At 42.9% G+C, this 20,182-nt stretch overlaps 1 protein-coding gene across 1 annotated transcript in view; it reads right to left on the reverse strand.

Moving 5' to 3' along the window:
* Positions 1-20,182, reverse strand: part of LOC106586179 (bromodomain adjacent to zinc finger domain protein 2B) — a 107,876-nt gene that overhangs the window by 75,657 nt on the left and 12,037 nt on the right. The window contains 1 exon segment of the mRNA XM_014173137.2: positions 19,325-19,366. The gene's annotated coding sequence lies outside the window, so the exon portion shown is untranslated.

Here is a 20,182-nt window from a genome sequence, read left to right on the forward strand (position 1 = left end):
CAATAGTTTAGCCATTTAAAGAGTGTCGCATCCGTCTGAAAGGCATTTTAAATGTTTGGCTTTTCAGTGTCAGTTAAATTTGTTTTTTGGCCCATTTTACCTGAGATAATGAGGCTGCCTAATAATTACGCACACCTTGATATAAGGTGTTATTCACTTTCGCCACACCCTCCCTCATTACACAAATACACATCACCTGAAAATGATTAAATCCAATAAGCATTCAAGTTTATATGGTTTGGAGTTCCAAAATGTGAATAGAAACAATGATAAGATTAGAATACTCACTTGCCTAATAATTGTGCACGCAGTGTATGCATTACGATTCGATATGGTGATTTTATTGCGATTCGATGTTCCAAACATATTGCTCACCACATGTCTGCGGCAAAGGGACAAGAGAGCCATGAGAAAACAAGTTTATCATCAGTCATGGAAATAAAATTGATGAAAACAAGCTATGAAGGAAAAATACTGGAGTTTTGGTGCAGGTACAGCCAACTAGCGTAAAAAGTATATTGTGATATTTTCAAAGCAATATGATATCGTCAAAAATGATATCCAGATATGCAACTATAGATTTCCCCCCCCATCACTATCATTAACTAGTACTGAGAAACAGAGGAAGTGTCAAAGCAACAGCTAATCAAATCACTGTAGGACTATTTGCTATCAGAGACTGAAATGACATGTTTCAAAAATGACTGAGCCGATTTGGAATAGGGTGCCTTTTCAGGTTATTTGGGGCTCGGGGGCAGTATTGAGAAATTTTGAAAAAAATGTGCCCATTTTTAACTGCCTCCTACACCAACTCAGAAGCTAGGATATGCATATTATTAACACATTCGGATAGAAAACACTCTGAATTTTCTAAAACAGTTTCAATGGTGTCTGTAAGTATAACAAAACTCATATTGCAGGCAAAAACCTGTGAAAAATAGATTAAAAAAAATGTGAATTTTGTGACTGTACTATTTAGTGTCATTGTTTTATAGATACCATAGTGAGAAAGGATTCATTTCGCAACACCTACGGCTTCCACTAGATGTCAACGATCTTTATAAAGTTGTTTGAAGCGTCTATGATAAACAGAGAGCAAATTAGAATGCAAGGAAGTTGACATGTCATCACTTCATTTTTTTGCGCCTGCGCATAAATCTGAGATGCGTGAGTTTGTCATCATTGTTTATCTAGACATAGGATAGGTTGTGTGAAAATATTACTGATGTTTAACGTTAAAAATGGACCAAAAGATTAATGATAAACAACGTTTGACATGTTTGAACGAACGTAAATAGATTATTTACTAGGTTTTTTTAGCTTTTCGGCGTGATTTTACACCCCCCCCACCACGTTTTGTGGGAGCATAATGAACCTAACTACTTGGTGTTATTTGGACATAAATTATGAACTTTGTCAAAAGAAACCACATTTGTTCCGGACCTGGGATTCCTGACAGTGCCTTCTGATGGAGATAATCAAAGGTAAGGGGATATTTACAATGTTATTATCGATATTAGATGATGCTAACTGTATAGCATAGCTTATTGTTCTTAGCATAGCACCCCGTTTATTGCAAAATGTGATTTCCCAGTAAAGTTATTTTGAGATCTGGCCATTCGGTAGCAATTACGAGATGATAATATATTATTCTTTGAATGACAATATTATAATTTACCAATGTTTTCGAATAGTAATATTGTTATGTTCACCGGAAGCATTTCAGAGAAGAAAAAAATCTGAATTTCACGCTACTGTAAAATGCTGTTTTTGGATATAAATATGAACTTGATGGAACAAAAAATGCATGTATTGTATAACATAATGTCCTAGGAGTGTCATCTGATGGAGATTGACAAAGGTTAGTGCATAATTCTAGCTGGTTTCTGCTTTTGGTGACGCCTGACCTTGAATTGAAAATGGATGTTTGTACTTTTGTGGCTATGTACTGTCCTAACATAATCTAACTTTATGCTTTTGCTGTAAAGCCTCTTTGAAAATCGAACAATGTGGTTAGATTAAGGAGATGTTTATCTTTTAAATTGTGTAAAATAGTTGATTGTTTGAGAAATTGAAATTATTCGATTTTTGATGTTTTGAATTTCCAGCCTTGTTAGCAATCCCGACTCAGGGTTCATTGCTAACCTGTAGCCCCAACAGGTTAAAGTGTAAAACAGAAAGCAAAAAAAATATTTAAAAAAATAAAAGAACGCTGCAATCACTCCACTGCACTTCCTGCTGTACACCTTCCACAAACACCCTTCACGCATCGGGCAGCAGAGAAAAAGACATTGAAAATAAAAACACACGCTATTATGTGAGCTCTCTGATATCCTGGATTCCACTCCGGACGAGAGGCAGCGAGACACGTTGCGTATGTAACCTCTGTCTGCACCGTGTTTGTCAGCCATTAAAGGAAAAGGTTATCAGAAAGTGGTGTCAGACCCTTGAACGTAACAGTATGATCATCCCTAGTGAAGATCTCATACCTTGTCCCATACTCGTGTATGTTTTCCTAATAACATTGTGGTCAGATCCTAGTATTTTTTTCTGTCATGATGTTCAGATTCACAAATAAACGTGACCATGTCATATTTCAAAATCCTGTATTCCTTACAGAACGAAATGGAGGACAAAAGATTTGAGACTAAAAACGGGAGAAGCAGCAGGAACAGAGAGTTGATTTTAATATTGCTCCAAAACACCTGAAATTCATCGGAGAGTTAACAGTGAATGTGTGGGTGTGCAGCAGTGGATCCTATATCAAGTGTATTCAGGGCTGAAAGAGTCACTTGGGATACTCATCAGACTATTTTTATTTTGATGAATGTGCAGAGAAAATAACTAATTTCCTTTCTGCCTCTGAGCCATCTTAAAAAAATATTAAAAAAAGAGCTCCTCTCTGCTAAATGAACGTTTCCATAATCCCAGTGTGCACTACTCTGGGCCTCAGTGCTCCACTTCATACCATATCCTAGCTAAATGTGCAGCCTAATACGCTGCTCTACGGCTGTAAATGTTCACGTTACAAGAAGGATATTCCATTAGGGCTGGGCATTACGAGGGACCTCATGATACAATATTATCACGATACTTAGGTGCCGATGCGCTATGCATTACGATTTTCACGATTCTATATGCATTGCGATTCGACACCGACTTTGTAATTCGATGTTCCAAGCATATTGCTAACCACGTCCTGCTGCAGAGGGACAAGAGATAAAACGAGTTTTGATCAGTCATGGAAATATTTAAAAAAGTGCTGAAAACAAATTGGTTCCCCATTTAAAAAAAATGGAGAACGAGCTATAGAGGAAAAGTTTTTGTGCAGGTACAACCAACTAGTGCAGAAATAATATTGCAATATTGTCAAAATAATATCCCGATATGCAAATATGTATTTTTCCCCTAACACTATATTTGAAAGAAATGATTATTGCAGTAGAGGCTACTACTCAGTTCCAACTGCATTTGAAATCTGCTTTTTCAAGGCAGTTGGCTTTTTTACTGAGAAGGAAATCGGTCTATAGATAAATGTACCATCATACCTCATATGGTGTTCTATCCTATACATTTATTATCCAACATTGTCGGATTCAGCTTGTAAAACGATCATTTTACAAATGTCAAGGGTTCAAGGCTTGGCTAAAAATGCTACTTTACAACCTGGAGGGACAAAATATTCCTTGTTGACATCACACTAAACTAGCCTATACTGTATAATTCAATAGAACCTAGGGTCAACTATGTCCATAAGTAATACAAACTCTCACCATACTCTAGGCTAATAAAAACCTTTATGTAGTTGCTTGTGAGTGATGCGAATCCAAAAAGCTTGACAAGAGGCATGTTACTAAACCTGTTTAAAGCTGTGCTGTCTGCTAGCACAATGACTGGTTTGACTGTGGACTTGGACTGAGCCCACATCTTTCAATCATCACATCACAAGGTTTCTGAGAATGAGGCTACGGTGAGTGGGCTAATCTAGTCCATTCATTTCCATACAACATCTGGGACTACTTCAACTGCTCATCCCTGCCCAGCAGAATTCTGAAGTGGTCTGGGATTTTTTGTTAAATCTCATGGCTTGTATGAACGCTAGGTCTATGTGATCTCAGGGTAGAGGTGGGCATGCACACGGACACACAAATAGCCTTTCACAGTGCACTCAACACTCAACATTCACAAGACACCATCCTGGGGTAAAATATCTAACCGCGGTGTGCTGACAGAGACTGAAGGGCAGACTGAAATGAATGAAGTGAATTCTCAGCGGGAGTGGCTCTGGCGGCTCTACACTCATTTGCATGCGAAAACATAGACGGGCTCCTCGGTCACCTGTGACCACATGAACCTCACAATTCCTCGGAAGTTTCACACGTCCCGAACACTCCCCTCCAGTATTCAAGGTAAAGACCCACATGAACCCTTTCCTTGCCACAAAATCAAATCAAAGTTTGTCACGTGCGCCGAATACAACAGGTGTAGACCTTACAGTGAAATGCTTACTTACAGGCTCTAACCAATAGTGCGAGAAAAAAAGGGTGTGTGTGTGTGTGTGTGTGTGTGTGTGTGTGTGTGTGTGTGTGTGTGTGTGTGTGTGTGTGTGTGTGTGTGTGTGTGTGTGTGTGTGTAGGTAAGTAAAGAACTAAAACAACATTAAAAAGACATTTGAAAATAAGAGTAGCAAGGCTATATACAGACACCGGTTAGTCAGGCTTATTGAGGTAGTATGTACATGTGGGTATGGTTAAAGTGACTATGCATATATGATGAACAGGGAGTAGCAGTAGCGTAAAAATCTCAGGTTCTGTAAGTCACCGCAAGATAACGAAGGTGCACGCCATTCCTAAAAGGCTTAAATTGGAGCTGATGAGATGCCTTTACATAGTCATGAAGCTTTTCAAACCACAACAGCAATAACAGTCAAATACCCCTACTTTGTGTTGCCTACCACCTGTATGCCCTCTAAGATCCCTCACTGTTTGTTTTTTGCGAGCAGGCCCAGGTGTATAGAAGCTGGTGTGAAACAGAGCAAGTTGCACATAGAGAGAGAGTCCTGCTCCTCCTCACACACAGCTCCTGTTACCGCCAGTGTGCTGTGTGCAGCAGGGCCTGAAACAGGGCAAGACAGATGCCTGGCATAACAGGAGAATCTCACCCTCGGTACAGAGGAAAGAAAATAACTGCCTCTTGACTTCCAGGGTTTCAGATACAAGAACAACCTCTTGAGTGCAAAGACAGGCTACACCTCTGCATTAGTCTTCACATAAATGGGGGGGATTCTCATCGCATTATGAAATAGGCCTAGACAGACTCAATGACTTTGACCACAGGTACAATTTAGAAATGTTATTTTAAAGGTGTTCCTGTACTGTTAGGCTATAAAGTGAAAATCATTTCGTTGTAGTTTCACGAGAAACTACGGCTGTGTCCCAAATAGCAGCCTACTCCATATTTAGGTTACTACTTTTGACGGGAGCCCTTGTCTTGTGCACTAAGGGATTCGGGTGCCATTTGGGATGCACACTATATCCTTTCACTTGTGCCTGACAAACAAGGATTCCTGAGGCAGTACTGGTGTACACAACAGCTCCATGGCCAATGTGCCCGGTCAGTGCTGTTATCATTGTCTCACCAAGGACACGCCACAGCCTTTCCTAAACACCCCATTATCCCACTTAATACTATTCAGCGCTGTTTGCTTCTCTTATTGAGATACAACTCATCTCAGTTAACCTTGAGCAACTGTACAAGGCTTTCTGTAGGGTAAAGGGATCGACGATATCCATTTCATTGGATTGCTCGTGGAGTGAGACGGGAGGGGACAGGAGTCAGGCCTACTGCTTGGCTGGCCGGTCTTGCATTTGTAAATGGGACTGTAGACCGGAGCGGGTCCAGCTAACTGGCAGGTTCATCTGTCTGTAAAAAGCTGGGAGCTGCAGCACACCACAGCAGTGGGACAGGACTCTATCAGCTCTAAACTCACATCCATTCATTTTGCTAGGTTTCACCGCTATTGTACAAAACATTAGGAAGACCTGCTCTTTCAATGACAGACTGACCAGGTGAAACAAATCAAAGTTTGTGTCATGTGCGCCGAATACAACAGGATAATAACAGTGGCGAGGCTATATACAGGCACCAGTTAGTCGGGCTAATTGAGGTAGTATGTACATGTAGATATGGTTAAAGTGACTATGCATATATGATAAACAGAGTAACAGTAGCGTAAAAGAGGGGTTGGTGGGTGCGGGACACAACGCAGATAGTTCGGGTAGCCAATGTGCGGCGGCACCGGTTAGTCGGGCTAATTGAGGTAGTATGTACATGAATGTATAGTTAAAGTGACTATGCATATATGGTAAACAGAGAGTAGCAGTAGTGTAAACATTTGATTACCTGTTCAGGAGTCTTATAGCTTAGGGGTAAAAGCCATTGAAAAGCCTTTTGGTCCTAGACTTGGCACTCTGGTACCGCTTGCCATGCGGTCTTAGAGAGAACAGTCTATGACTGGGGTGGCTGGGGTCTTTGACAATTTTTAGGGCCTTGCTCTGACACCGCCTGGTGTAGAGGTCCTGGATGGCAGGCCGCTTAGCCCCAGTGATTTACTGGGCCGTACACACTACCCTCTGTAGTCCCTTGCGGTCAGAGGCCGAGCAGTTGCCATACCAGGCAGTGATGCAACCAGTCAGGATGCTCTCGATGTTGCAACTGTAGAACCTTTTGAGGATCTGAGAACCCATGTCAAATCTTTTTAGTTTCCTGAGGGGGAATAAGCTTTGTCGTGCCCTCTTTACAACTATCTTGGTGTGTTTGGACCATTCTAGTTTGTTGGTGATGTGGACACCAAGGAACTTGAAGCTCTCAACCTGCTTCACTACAGCCACATTGATGAGAATGGGGGCGTGCTCAGCCCTCCTTTTCCTGTAGTCCACGATCATCTCCTTAGTCTTGGTTACGTTGAGGGATAGGTTGTTATTCTGGCACCACCCGGCCAGGTCGCGAACCTCCTCCCTATAGGCTGTCTTGTCGTCGTCGGTGATCAGGCCTACCACTGTTGTGTTGTCTGCAAACTTAATGATGGTTTTGGAGTCGTACCTGGCCACGCAGTCATGGGTGAACAGGAGGGGACTGAGCACACAGCCCTGAGGGGCCTCCAGTGTTGAGGATCAGCGTGGCAGATGTGTTGCTACCTACCCTCACCACCTGGGGGCGGCCCGCCAGGAAGTCCAGGATCCAGTTGCAGAAGGTGGTGTTTAGTCCCAGGATCCTTAACTTAGTGATGAGCTGTGAGGGAACTATGGTGTTGAACGCTGAGCTGTAGTCAATGAATCCAGGTGGAAGCTATGATGCCTTATTGATGTCACCTGTTAAATCCACTTCACTCAAAACAGTGCAGATGAAGGAGAGGAGACAGGTTAAAGAATGATTTTTAAACCTTGAGACATGGATTGTGTATGTGTGCCATTCAGAGGGTGAATGGGCAAGACAAAATATTTAAGTGCCTTTGAATAGAGTATGGTAGTAGGTACCAGGCACACCGGTTTGAGTGTGTCAAGAACTGCAGCGCTGCTGGGGTTTTCCCACGCTCAACAGTTTCCCGTGTGTATCAAGAATGGTCCACCACACAAAGGACATCCAGCCAACATGACACAACTGTGGGAAGCATTGGAGTCCCTGTAGATCGCTTGACACCTTGTAGATTCCATGCCCCGACAAATTGAGGCTATTCTGCAGGCAAAGGGGGGTGCAACTCAATATTAGGAAGGTGTCCTTAATGTTTTGTACACTCAGTGTAAGCTAACACGTGTATTGTACTATACCCTTTATACTGTTTACATTTGAAAAATCTGACAAATACTGTTTCTAGTTTGACTGTACATTTTTGGCTGTAATCCTACAATAGGATCCTCTTTAGTCTCATTCAAGCCTGCTGCTTCAGGAGAACCATGTCTAACAGACTAGAAACCAACTACAATGACAGCATCTGTCAACCATTCGTTTGTACAACACAACACATATTTGGTGGACTATACGAAAACCAGCATACCCTTGCCTGGGAAAACGAGGCCAAATTAGCGAGAGCAACTTAACACCACTTGGCAAATTAGCCGACATCTGGAGTGAATGACAGGCACTCGAATCGTATTAATTGTGACCGTGAGAGGGCAGGCAGGGAAGGGAAGCAACGCATTTTTTATTTTTTTTCCTGAAGGATGCCATCTAAAGCTAAACATTTCCTCCTGAATATTCAGGCCAAGTGAATACAATATTCATTTTGCTGCAGGAGAACAGTTGATGCATAACAATGAGAGCTGCTAATGAAATCAACCATCAAGCTGAAATACATACATATTAAACCGGGGTCTCAGTGTCACTCGCATTTCTCTATGCATCGTTTGTTCTTTTTCTCATTTCTCTCCCTGACCTTTCAATATTTTTGTCTTATCTTGAATTTGCTCACAGCCAAGAATGATTGCATTTTATGACGATTTTATTCTGGGCATGTACAAATAATCTTCGACTGGGTCTCTGAAAGCTTGCATTTTCTGACCGTATAAAAAAAAAAAAAAAAGTTGTTTTTGCAAACAATGCATTTTAAAAATGTTATTTGGACAAGAAAATCCTGAGCCATTTCATGAGTCCAAAGATCGTAAATTAAGTGTAATTGCCATTCTCCAAACGTCTGTTTGTGCCAAAAGAGTATAGGCTTACTTAGGCCATTTATAGCAGAGTGTTTAAGTCATTAGAAGTAGGCTAATCCATTGCAAATCTTGTTTAACGATCAGGTTTAGTCAAATCAATGATCGTAATTGTTAAACAAAACAAATGCAAGGAACCTATTTACAGTGTTCAGCCAGAAAAAGACACCCGTGTTTACATTTGATGTCCGTGTAAACACTTGCATTCACACACAGTGTATTTAATCAAGTACAGGACCAATGGGAGTGAGAAAACCAAAGCACTTAGGCTAAATCTGTGTAGCAGTTTGCTGTATCTACGAATACCTGACGAAAATAGCCTACATTTTAGACAAAACAGCAGGTAGCCTAGTAGTAATATTCATTCAATAAAGGGTCCCTCTTAGGAATGATGAAAAAAAAGGCAGTGATTTAAAAAAAATGTTTTTGCCTAAGCCCTACACAGGACAAGTCGATGCTAGTTTCCTGACTCCACATATAGATCTTTCCCTTAAATTGTCATTTGAATCATTTTTGCACATTCCTTGTAAACAAAGGGAGGGGGATAATTGATCAAAGTGGGAGAAAGGGATCCTGGTGAGTGGTGGAAGGTCAGCCCCCGCCAGCCACCCGAGAGAGCTGATAGGGGGAAAAAAACAGCCCCATTGCTCCCGAGCTGCCATTCCTCTTCCCTGACAAAGACTCCATCTGCCACCGAGCCAGTCGCAGCCTCCGATTCAGAATACCAATGATTCCCAACCATTCTGCAAGTCTAGCGTTCACCTTGGTATCACCTCTACGTGCGTCTGATGCGCTGACGGTACAGATCTCCTCCCTGCAGGCGGCAGTGCACTGCAGGCTGCCAGCCCAGCCCGCCACAGAGCACAGCACTCATACAGCTAAGTGGCATTTATGCAGTTCCTGGAAGGACAGCATTTTATTAGCATCAATATTATTGAAGCCATTTTAGATCTGTGTGAGATTTCCAACCCATTATAATTCACACTCAAATTGTAATAAGAGGTGATTGGCAAAGTGGGAAGGATTTAAAATCCTGCCAAAGTAAAGAGAGTGGGATGCTTTACCTGCAAATCACAGTGATTTCAGGGAACACGGTCTGAAAGGATTTTCTTTTTGCCGTGCATAGTGTGTGGTGTGCATTTTGCCAGCCCTCAGAGGCGATGGGAGTCACAGTGAGAGGGTGGAAAAATCCCCTGGCCTCTGCTGAAGTCTCAATGCCAGCATTAAGGGAAAAGGCAGGCAGCTGGTCCTAACAACCCAATGATAAAGAGAATTCAATTTTCCCCTTCGCCATCTGCACACCAAACCACAGAGAGACACTTATGGGACAGCCTCCTCTCCTATTAGAAAAATTCCCTTGTGTAGACCATGCCAGTGCTGTCCCAAGAACCTGTCTTCCCTGACCTCTCGACCCTGAGGGGAAGCGCCGGGATTAGTTCAAGTTTATTGACAACAAATTAGCGTCTGTGGTGGGCGCAGCTGGCCGGAGCTCATCCCTCAGCTTCAAATAACGATTCTGTAATTACTCCCCCTCACGTTCACAGTTATACTGTATTCCCACTGCCTTTAAAAAGTGAGGAATAAAGCACAAATCCAATCAGAGCCAGAATGAGATATGGAAATTCCCTGATGCGTGGTTGCTTCAAAATGGGGCTGTTTCTCATGTCTACTTCTCATGGTCTTGAGGCCTTGAGAGAAAAGGTCACACTAGGCCTTGTACTAAGCACACGTTAGTCCGAAACTAAAATGCTTCAACTGGCTTTGTTTCAAGTTGGTGATACCTCCGCCAGGGGGGCTACTGAGGTTAGTATGTAACACCAGAGAGAAAAAAAGGGTGGGGGGGGGGGGTTCAGTGGGATCTATCCTATCGGTTTAGGAGACAGCACTTAAAGCAAGACCTGTGTGACCACCTCCCTCCAGTCAGATCCCCGGGGAGCACAGCCACCTGACCCCAGCTGTCTCAGCCAGCAGAGACACACAAATCCCCTGCCTCGGCCTCCCTTGCATCTCCACCCTTGCCCTCCTGCAGTCCTCAGCCTGCCTGCTTTTTAAAAACACACCCAACCACCTAGCCCCGACAGTCTCTCCCCCCCTCTCCATATGCAGATACATGGCTCACTGCAGATGACCTACAATCGCTTGGCAAATTGAAGCGCAACAATCATGATAGTGTAACAGCGCAACGCAACGGAATCAAGGCAGTGTGCTTCATTAAGGTACATTATTTCCTGCTATATTTGCCTTTCCGAAGAGGCATAAATATATGGCTCCGTTTGTGCACACATTAGCAGCAAAGCATGCATGCACCACAGTCACACAGGGGAGACGGAATGAGTGGTTTACACCCTTCCAATGACAAGCGATATCTAATGTCTCCACCGAAGATCTGAGGATGAATTCATTCAGGGAATGTATTGAACAGAGATACAAGAATCCAGAGAGGTTAAGCAGATGAGAAGTGACAAAAGTCGGACTTCTCGGTCTCCACAGTACATCAGTAAAGCTGCTGACCACAGCACAGTTGTTGACAATTGGCACGTTACAAAGTAGCATAAAAACAGAGGCCGTCGGTGTCGGATGAGGTTACCAGTATGCTGCATAATTCACAAGTGTAAAGCCCCACTGATGTGTCTCCCAGACGGTCGCCTTTCAGAGAGAGCGGTCTGACGCTGAACAAGCTCAAGTGTAGCACGATATCTCGCAGACTGTATTAGGGCTTAACTGAATGAATAGCCTACACTAAATGTCTGCATAAAAATCTCAGTTTATTGGTAGCGAACACAGAGTTGCAGACATTGTCACAGGTACAGCATAATGCTTGCGTTTTAGCTCCAACGGTGCAGTAATATCTAGCAATAAAAATATTTAAATGAACACACTATCCAGATTAAATATAAATCAAAACGAACAATGTAAGAGACCAGAAAAAAAATAACGAAATAAAATATATATATATTTTATTTTGAGGTGTGTCCAGACTGTGTGTGTGTGATAGATAGAGATAGAGATAGAGATATATATATATATATATATATATATCTCTCTCTCTCTATCACACACACAGTCTGGACACACCTACTCATTCAAGGATTTATCTTTATTTTTACAATTTTCTACATTGTAGAATAATAGTAAAGACAACAAAACTATGAAATAACAGATATGGAATCATGGAGTAACCAAAAGAAAGTGTTAAAACAAATATTGTATATTTGACATTTTTCAAAGTAGCCACCCTTTGCCTCGATGACAACTTCATGACGTACAGTAGTCACCTGGAATGAATTTCAATTAACAGGTGTGCCTTGTTAAAAGTACATTTGTGGAATTTCTTTCCTTCTTAATGCGTTTGAGCCAATCAGTTGTGTTGTGACAAGGTAGGGGGGGTATATAAAACTATTTGGTGAAAGACCAAGTCCATTATTACTTTAAGACATGATGGTCAGTCAATACGGAACATTTAAACTGCAGTCACAAAAACCATCAAGCGCTATGATGAAACTGGCTCTCATGAGGACCACCACAGGAAAGGAAGACCCCGAGTTACCTCTGCTGCAGAGGATAAGTTCATTAGTTACCAGCCTCAGAAATTGCAGCCCAAATAAATGCTTCAGAGTTCAAGTAACAGACACATCTCAACATCAACTGTTCAGAAGAGGCTGCGTGAACCAGACCTTCATGGTCGAATTGCTGCAAAGAAACCACTACTAAAGGACACCAATAAGAAGAAGAGACTTGCTTGGGCCAAGAAACACGAGCAATGGACATTAGACCGGTGGAAATCTGGCCTTTGGTCCGATTAGTCCAAATTGGAGATTTTTGGTTCCATCCGTTGTGTCTTTGTGAGATGCAGAGTAGGTGAATGGATGATCTCCACATGTGTGGTTCCCACCGTGAAGCATGGTGGAGGAGGTGTGATGGTGCTTTGCTGGTAACACTGTCAATGATTTATTTAGAATGCAAGGCACACTTAACCAGCATGGCTACCACAGCATTCTGCAGCGATATACCATCCCATCTGGTTTACACTTAGTGGATTTTTTCAACAACAATGACCCAACACACCTCCAGGCTGTGTAAAGGCTATTTGACCAAGAAGGAGAGTGATGGAGTGCTGCATCAGATGACCTGGCCTCCACAATCAACCGACCTCAACCCAACTAAGATGGTTTGGGATGAGTTGGACCACAGAGGGAAGGAAAACCAGCCAACAACTGCTCAGCATAGCATATGCGGGAACTCCTTCAGGACTATTGAAAAAGCATTCCAGGTGAATCTGGTTCAGAAAATGCCAAGTGTGCAAAGCTGTCATCAAGGCAAAGGGCGGGCGGCTTAGAAGAATCTAAATATAAAAAATATATTTTTATTTGTTTAACACTTTTTTTGTTACTACATGATTCCATATGTGTTATTTCGTAGGTTTGATGTCTTCACTAGTGTTCTACAATGTAGAAAATAGTACAAAAAAATAAAGAAAAACGCTTGAATGAGTAGGTGTGTCCAAACTTTTGACTGGGACCATTCTTGATACACACGGAAAACTGTTGACATGAAAAACCCAGCAGCGTTGCAGTTCTTGACACACCCAAACCAGTTTACCTGGCACCTACCATAGCACCACACCCTCTATCTTTTGTCTTGCCCGTTCACCCTCTGAATGGCACACACACAATCCATGTCTCAAGGCTTAAAAATCCTAACCGATCTGCTCTCCTACATCTACACTGATTGAAGTGGATTTCAAGTGACATCAATAAGGGATCATAGCTTTCACCTGGATTCACCTGGTCAGTCTATGTCATGGAAAGAGCGGGTGTTCCTAATGTCTTGTACACGCCGTGTAATGGACAGTAGGTGAGCTATGAATAGAACACAGTACTTACATATAAAGTGGGTAAAACAGTATGTAAACATTAGGGATGCACCGATATTCCGTTTGTCGATACCCGATATTTTTATTGCAAAAAAAATTAAAAAAAATAAAAGAAAAACGATACCCGATATTAAAAAAATGTTTAGCGGCCTTAAGCATTCTAGTACAGTTAAAATAGTTGAAACACACACACCAAAAAGTTTTTGTTGGTATTTGCGTATGCCCCCATTACCAGTAAAACATCATCAAAACCCATTTCTTTCACTTACTTGCTATGCTGTTTTGTTGTTCATTTGTTCAGTCTCAACCAGAATTTCATGATACATGTCAAGCAGTGAAGTTTCAGCTGTCTGTCCGTCCGTGGCCTCTCCTCCTCGGTGCGCACTGTCACTGTGTCCGTTTCCATCTTGTCCAGCTGTGTCAAACATTTCATGTAAACCCTGTTTCTTGTCTGCATTGAAGTAGCAGTCCTTGTACATAGTATCGAGCACGGTGGCAACACAGTAAAGAGGCTCAGAGAGTATGCCACCGAACCACTTGTTCACAGCCTCAAGTACTTTTGCAAGTTAACCCCATGGTCTGTGTGGGCAGGTTTGTTGAGCAGGCATTTCAATACCATGACAGAGGGTATCACGTCTGCTGCAGACAGTTGATTAGCTTATTTCTCCAGTCAGTTGGAGCTAGGAGTATGTTCATGTTTCCAAGTTTCAAACATGTTCTCAAATGCCATTGAAATGGCAGCAGTGGTATGAGAACCAGCACATTCTTGAGCATGCAATATGGCTTTCCTCTGCACGAAATCCTCGTCGGCCCACTGTGCTGTCAGATTCAGCATGCTCATGGGGCTGGCATCGCTGGTCCAAATGTCAGTCGTGACGCTAACAGCAGTGACGCCCATAGCAAGTAGCTCATAGATGTGCATTTCAACAATACTGTGCAACTCCAGTAGGACAACATCTGAAAAATAGCGCCAACATCATCCACGACCGAATGGTTGACTGTCAAGGACAATGAATTCCATTATCTTGGCGTTAAGTTGTCTCGCTGAAATGTTCTTACTCTTTCAAATGACTGCACAACTTGAACTTATTAAGTTGTTGGAAGTGTGCGCATAGTAATTCTTCTGCTTTTGTTCTGTGTAACGCTGTATTTTTTGTGGAGTCATTACGTCATCTACCTACATTATACCCGGGCTCCCGAATGGCGCAGCGGTCTAAGGCACAGCATCTCAGTGCTAGAGGCATCACTACAGACTCTGGTTCGAATCCAGGCTGTATCACAACCGGTTGGGAGTCCCATAGGGCGGCGCACAATTGGCCCAGCGTCGTCCGGGTTTGGCTGGTGTAGGCCGTCATTGCAAATAAGAATTTGTTCTTAACTGACTTGCCTAGTTAAATAAAGGTTAAATACAAATATAGGTATGGACATCCGTTTTGCACATCGGCGTTAAACTAGACAGACATCGGGCCGACCCCGATGTTGGCATTTTTAGCTAATATCGTCCGATTCCGATATATCGTGCATCCTTAGTAAACATTATTAAAGTGACCAGTGTTCAATGACTATGTACACTGGGCAGCAGTCGCTAAGGTGCAGGGTAGAGTACCGGGTGGTAGTTGGCTAGAACAGTGACTAAGGCTAGCGGTGACTATTTAACACATTCTGATGGCCTGGAGATGGAAGGTGTTTCTCAGGCTCTCGGTCCCAGCTTTGATTCACCTGTACTGTCTCCACCTTCTAGACGGTAGCGGGGTGAACAGGCCGTGGCTCGGGTGGCTGAGGTCCTTGATGATCTTACTGGCTTTCCTGTGACAAGCCGAATTTCTTCAGCCTCCTGAGGCAACACAGTGCATAGCCTAACTGACATGTGAGCAACCAGCACTAAAACCAAATACGGGGGACAAAGTTTGAACAGTTTGTAGGAGAGGAGATTCAGCCAAGGCGTCTGGGGCGACTGGCTGGGCTGATGCAATCCATTGTGAAGTCCTAGCCTCTCGCGGCCCGGCCGCCCACTGCTCGTGACCTTTGGGGTTTGTTCTACTCTCCCTGGGCTCGCCGGGGATTGACTATCTGGCCTGTGTCCCGAATGGCACCCTCTTCCCATTGTAGTGCACTATTTTTGACAAGGGCCAATGGGGTTCTGGTCAAAAGTAGTGGACTATACAGGGAGTAGGGTGCCATTTGGGACACATACCCAGTCATTAAAACACCTGGCAGTCCCAATCGAATGAGGTGGAGCGCTCTGCTTCAGCATCACTGACTCCTTGGAAAATACCCCACCTTCACTACGGTTCCTCACAACAGCGCTGGTCTGTTATTCACAGGAAGTCTTGCAATCTACGTAGGCTAATAATAACTGATGTTGTAGTTAGGGCTGGGAATGGCCAAGGACCTCAAGATATGATATTATCGCGATACAGTGCCTTCAGAAAGTAGTCTGCTTCTAAATCTGCATTGCTTGCCGTTTGGGGTTTTAGGCTGGGTTTCTGTATAAGCACTTTGTGACATCTGCTGATGTAAAAAGGGCTTTATAAACACATGTGACTGACATTCATACCCTGTGACTTATTCCACATTTTGTTGTGTTACAGCCTGAATTCAACATTGATAAAAAAGTTTTTCTGTTGTCACCCATCTACACACAATACCCCATAATGACAAAGTGAAAACATGTTTTCAGAAATGTTTGCAAATGTATTGAAAATGAAATAAAGAAATCAAATGTACATATATATTCACACCCTTAAGTCAATAATCATCTTTGGCAGCGATTACAGCAGTGAGTCTTTCTGGGTAAGTCTCTAAGAGCTTTGCACATTCTTTTTTAAATTCTTCAAGCTTTGTTAAGTTGGTTGTTGATCATTGCTAGACAGCAATTTTCAAGCCTTGCCTAGGATGTTCAAGATGATAAGTCAAAACTCTAACTAGGCCACTCAGGAACATTCAATGTCTGCTTTATAGGGTAGTGTGTAGGCCAGTGACACAAAATCTCCATTTAATCAATTTTAAATTCAGGCAGTAACACAACAAAATGTGGAAAAAAGACCAGGGGAACAGAATACTTTCTGAAAGCACTGTATGTATTGAGATTCTCACAATTCTGTATGCATTGCGATTCATATACTGTGATTTTACTGCGATTCGATGTTCCAAACATATTGCTCACCATACACTGAGTGTACAAAACATTAAGATCATACTCTTTCCATGACAGACTGACCGGGTGAATCCAGGTGAAAGCTGTGATCCCTTATTGATGTCACCTGATAAATCCACATCAATCAGTGTAGATGAAGGGGAGGAGACAGGTTACAGAAGGATTTTTAAGCCTCGAGACAATTGAGACATGGATTGTGTATGTGTGCCATTCAGAGGGTGAATGGGCAAGACAAAATATTTAAGTGCCTTTGAACAGGGTATGGTAGTAGGTGCCAGGTGCACCGGTTTGTGTCCAGAACTGCAACACTGCTGGGGTTTTCCACGCTCAACAGTTTCCTGTGTGTATCAAGAATGGTCCACCACCCAAAGGACATCCAGCCAACTTGATAACTGCGAGAAGCATTGGAGTCAATATGGGCCAGCATCCCTGTGGAACGCCTTCGACACCTTGTAGAGTCCATGCCCTGATGAATTGAGGCCGTTCTGAGGGCAAAAGGGAAGGTGTTCCTAATGTTTAGTATACTCAGTGTATGTCTGCTGGAGAGGGACAAGAGAGAGCCATGAGAAAACGAGTTTTGATCAGTCATGGAAATAAATGTGCTCCCTATTTAAAAAGAAGATGGAGAACAAGCTATGAAGGACAAATACTGGAGTTTGTGCCAGTACAGACAACTAATTCAAAAATAATATTGCGATATTGTCAAAATGGTACAAATCCAGACATCGTTTACATAACTGTATCGATCCCCCCCCCATCACTAGTTGTAGTACACTGATACACAGACACACGTATCCTGTGTAGCGTTAGAAATCAACTTTGAAAAGAGTCCTTTCATCACCAGCTCCCTCTCCTCGTCCTTCCCCCTCCACCCACTGGCCCAGAGCAGGGAGGAGGAAGAGCGGAGGCTGAGGCTCGAGTATTTACTACCACATCATATTACACAGCCACAGCAATCTGTTAGCCCATCAAGCCCCACCGCAAAATACACTCTTTGAAGCCACACCGTTAACTGTAGGGAGGACATAGATATATATATATTTTTTAAAGGAGAAATAGAAAAATATCACTGGTGTTTCAGCACACTCAACCCCCCCACAGGGGGTGGACATCTCAGTAAAACACACTAGTCAATAGGGATCTCCGAAACCCCTTCCCTCCCCCACTTATCTACCTACTTCTCCCATCCTGTCTCTTCAGCCTTTTCAGCAATAAGAGCAGGAGGAGAGTCAGGCAGGCTTCTAGGTAAACTCAAGGTTACTGATGACTACCATAGTACATTCTGGAAGGTTCCCACAACACACAACCTGGGCAGGATCTGGGACGATGGGATTCCTCTCCTCAATCCCCATTGCCATTCCAACTCTTTCTGGAACGCTGTGGATGACCCCGTCTCCTGGCAGGGCAACACAAAGATTCTAATAGGGTTTTCCTCAGGATCACAAAGTTACCTGAAGAACGTCCGTGCCCTTGGTTTAGCACATCGACTTTAGTAGAAAATAACACGTTGCCGAAGGCTACTTCGCATTGCCCTTTTACTTTCAACAATACACATTTCAAATGCTGCCGGAGGGAGAAAACAGGTCTGTGACACACTGTTTTGGTTGGACGTTTTACTGGTGAATAGAACAGTGAAAGTTCCAGTTTGACCGTCGAGCCTCGGATATGGCAGCCCCGAGAGGCACGACACGCAGCCAAGAGGAAAGGGGGAGTCCAGCAATAACAGTCTTGCTATCAGTGACATACACTAGACACCTGATAATACCTGATCTTTCTCACACTGTATGCAACGGTTGAAAAACAACGACTGAAATACTGAAGTATTTACAGTAAACGCCGGAGGTTTGCGCGATTCCTGAATCGAGGGACTTTTCAGGCATTACGCTGAGGCTTGTGTGTTGTAAACATGTGTTCTACATTGCACCGCAAATAACTCTGGGGCTCCTCGCAACGTGTGGTAGTGATTGTTGCAGTCATAAGTCAGACTGTCTGATAGGAGTGGAGCTGAAGCTTTGAGATGCCTCCTGACATTGTCTGGGGTGCAACACTACTATTTACAGAGGCAGCCATGCAGCCACTATTCAAAGCTTCTTTATGCAAAGTGGCTCACTTTCAAATTCAAAACAAAGGCAAAAGGACAGCTCAAACTCCACCAATTACCCCAATTTGGTTGACAGTAATTTATTTGGAAATAGCCAAAAGTAATAGAATGCTTCTTTTCATACAGATTAGTATGTTTTGAAACTTTGACATGCTAATTCCATGCAAGACGGGCAAGCTAATTAGAAATTCGCAAACTGAGAGCAAAGTGTACTGTAGCACAAACTAATTCCATTAAAGAGGGCCTTGTTAAATCTAGGCCTAATTGGAAAATGCTCTAATCCTATACCTAAATAATGCTTTGAATTGAAGAGTTGTGCTTAGTCCAGTAGCCTATCCCTTCGTGACTTTCAAAGTCCAATTTGACAAAGTAAACAGATTTTCGGACGCAAAAAAAAAAAGGGGGTCTTCAAACACAAACAGTGGGGACAAAATTGTTTACAGCAGCGATGGGCGATTGGAATGCAGTCAGTGTGACCAAACACTTACTGTTGAAGGATCCTCAATTATGTGACATCACGGCTCTGCAAGCTGAAACAGAAGACAACAGTCGGCTTAATTGCTTTATTTTATTGATTTATTCATTCATTCACCATAATTCCTGCCTGAAAGCAATATGAAAATAAAAATGCTAATTCGAAGGGTTTAGGCCTTGAGGGGGGAATACCTTATCCATTCTAACGTCGACAGGGAATCAAAGCCCTGCTGCAGCACTTTGCATTATGGACCAATCAAACAAAACAAAGGCTGGTGTATTTCAAATATGACAACAAAAATCAGCTACAATTGGAATATAGCCATATGTAACCCAAAACTGCTAGTCTATCCAGTTTGAGTCAAATCGAACCTCTCTGAGCCAAATCAATGGCTAAGTAGTCTAAAATATTTCTCATCTAGACAGACCCTCCTAGTTTTCATCAAATGAGTGTCTGTCTCAAGTCCAGCCGCTGTTTGTCAGTCAGTGCAGTGGATTGAGAGAAAGCGTGTGACATGCTGGTGGTGTCTCTCCTCTCACGTTGCTGGAGGAGTCGTGTCACACTGGTGTGGAGCTCGACACAGTAAGGCAGATCTCAGCTCATCCACAAATCTCACTCCCCTTCTCTCCTCTCCACCAACACGCATATCATCCTGGGAGATTTGGATCACCAGAAACAACAGCACTTGCATAAGCACTCCCAAACATTTCTGGCAAGACAGCAAATTTCTTGTATTTCATTACACATTTCCATCTGGGTTCGTTTCAATTGGAATGTGAAGGAAACGAGGGCTGCGGCAGTTTAAAACCCGGTGTCAGCAGCAGACTTAAGCACACATGATTTACAGCCTCGACGCATCACTCAAATTCCC

The sequence above is a fragment of the Salmo salar genome, chromosome ssa25 (genome assembly GCF_905237065.1).
Source record: "Salmo salar chromosome ssa25, Ssal_v3.1, whole genome shotgun sequence".
Taxonomy (NCBI): domain Eukaryota; kingdom Metazoa; phylum Chordata; class Actinopteri; order Salmoniformes; family Salmonidae; genus Salmo; species Salmo salar.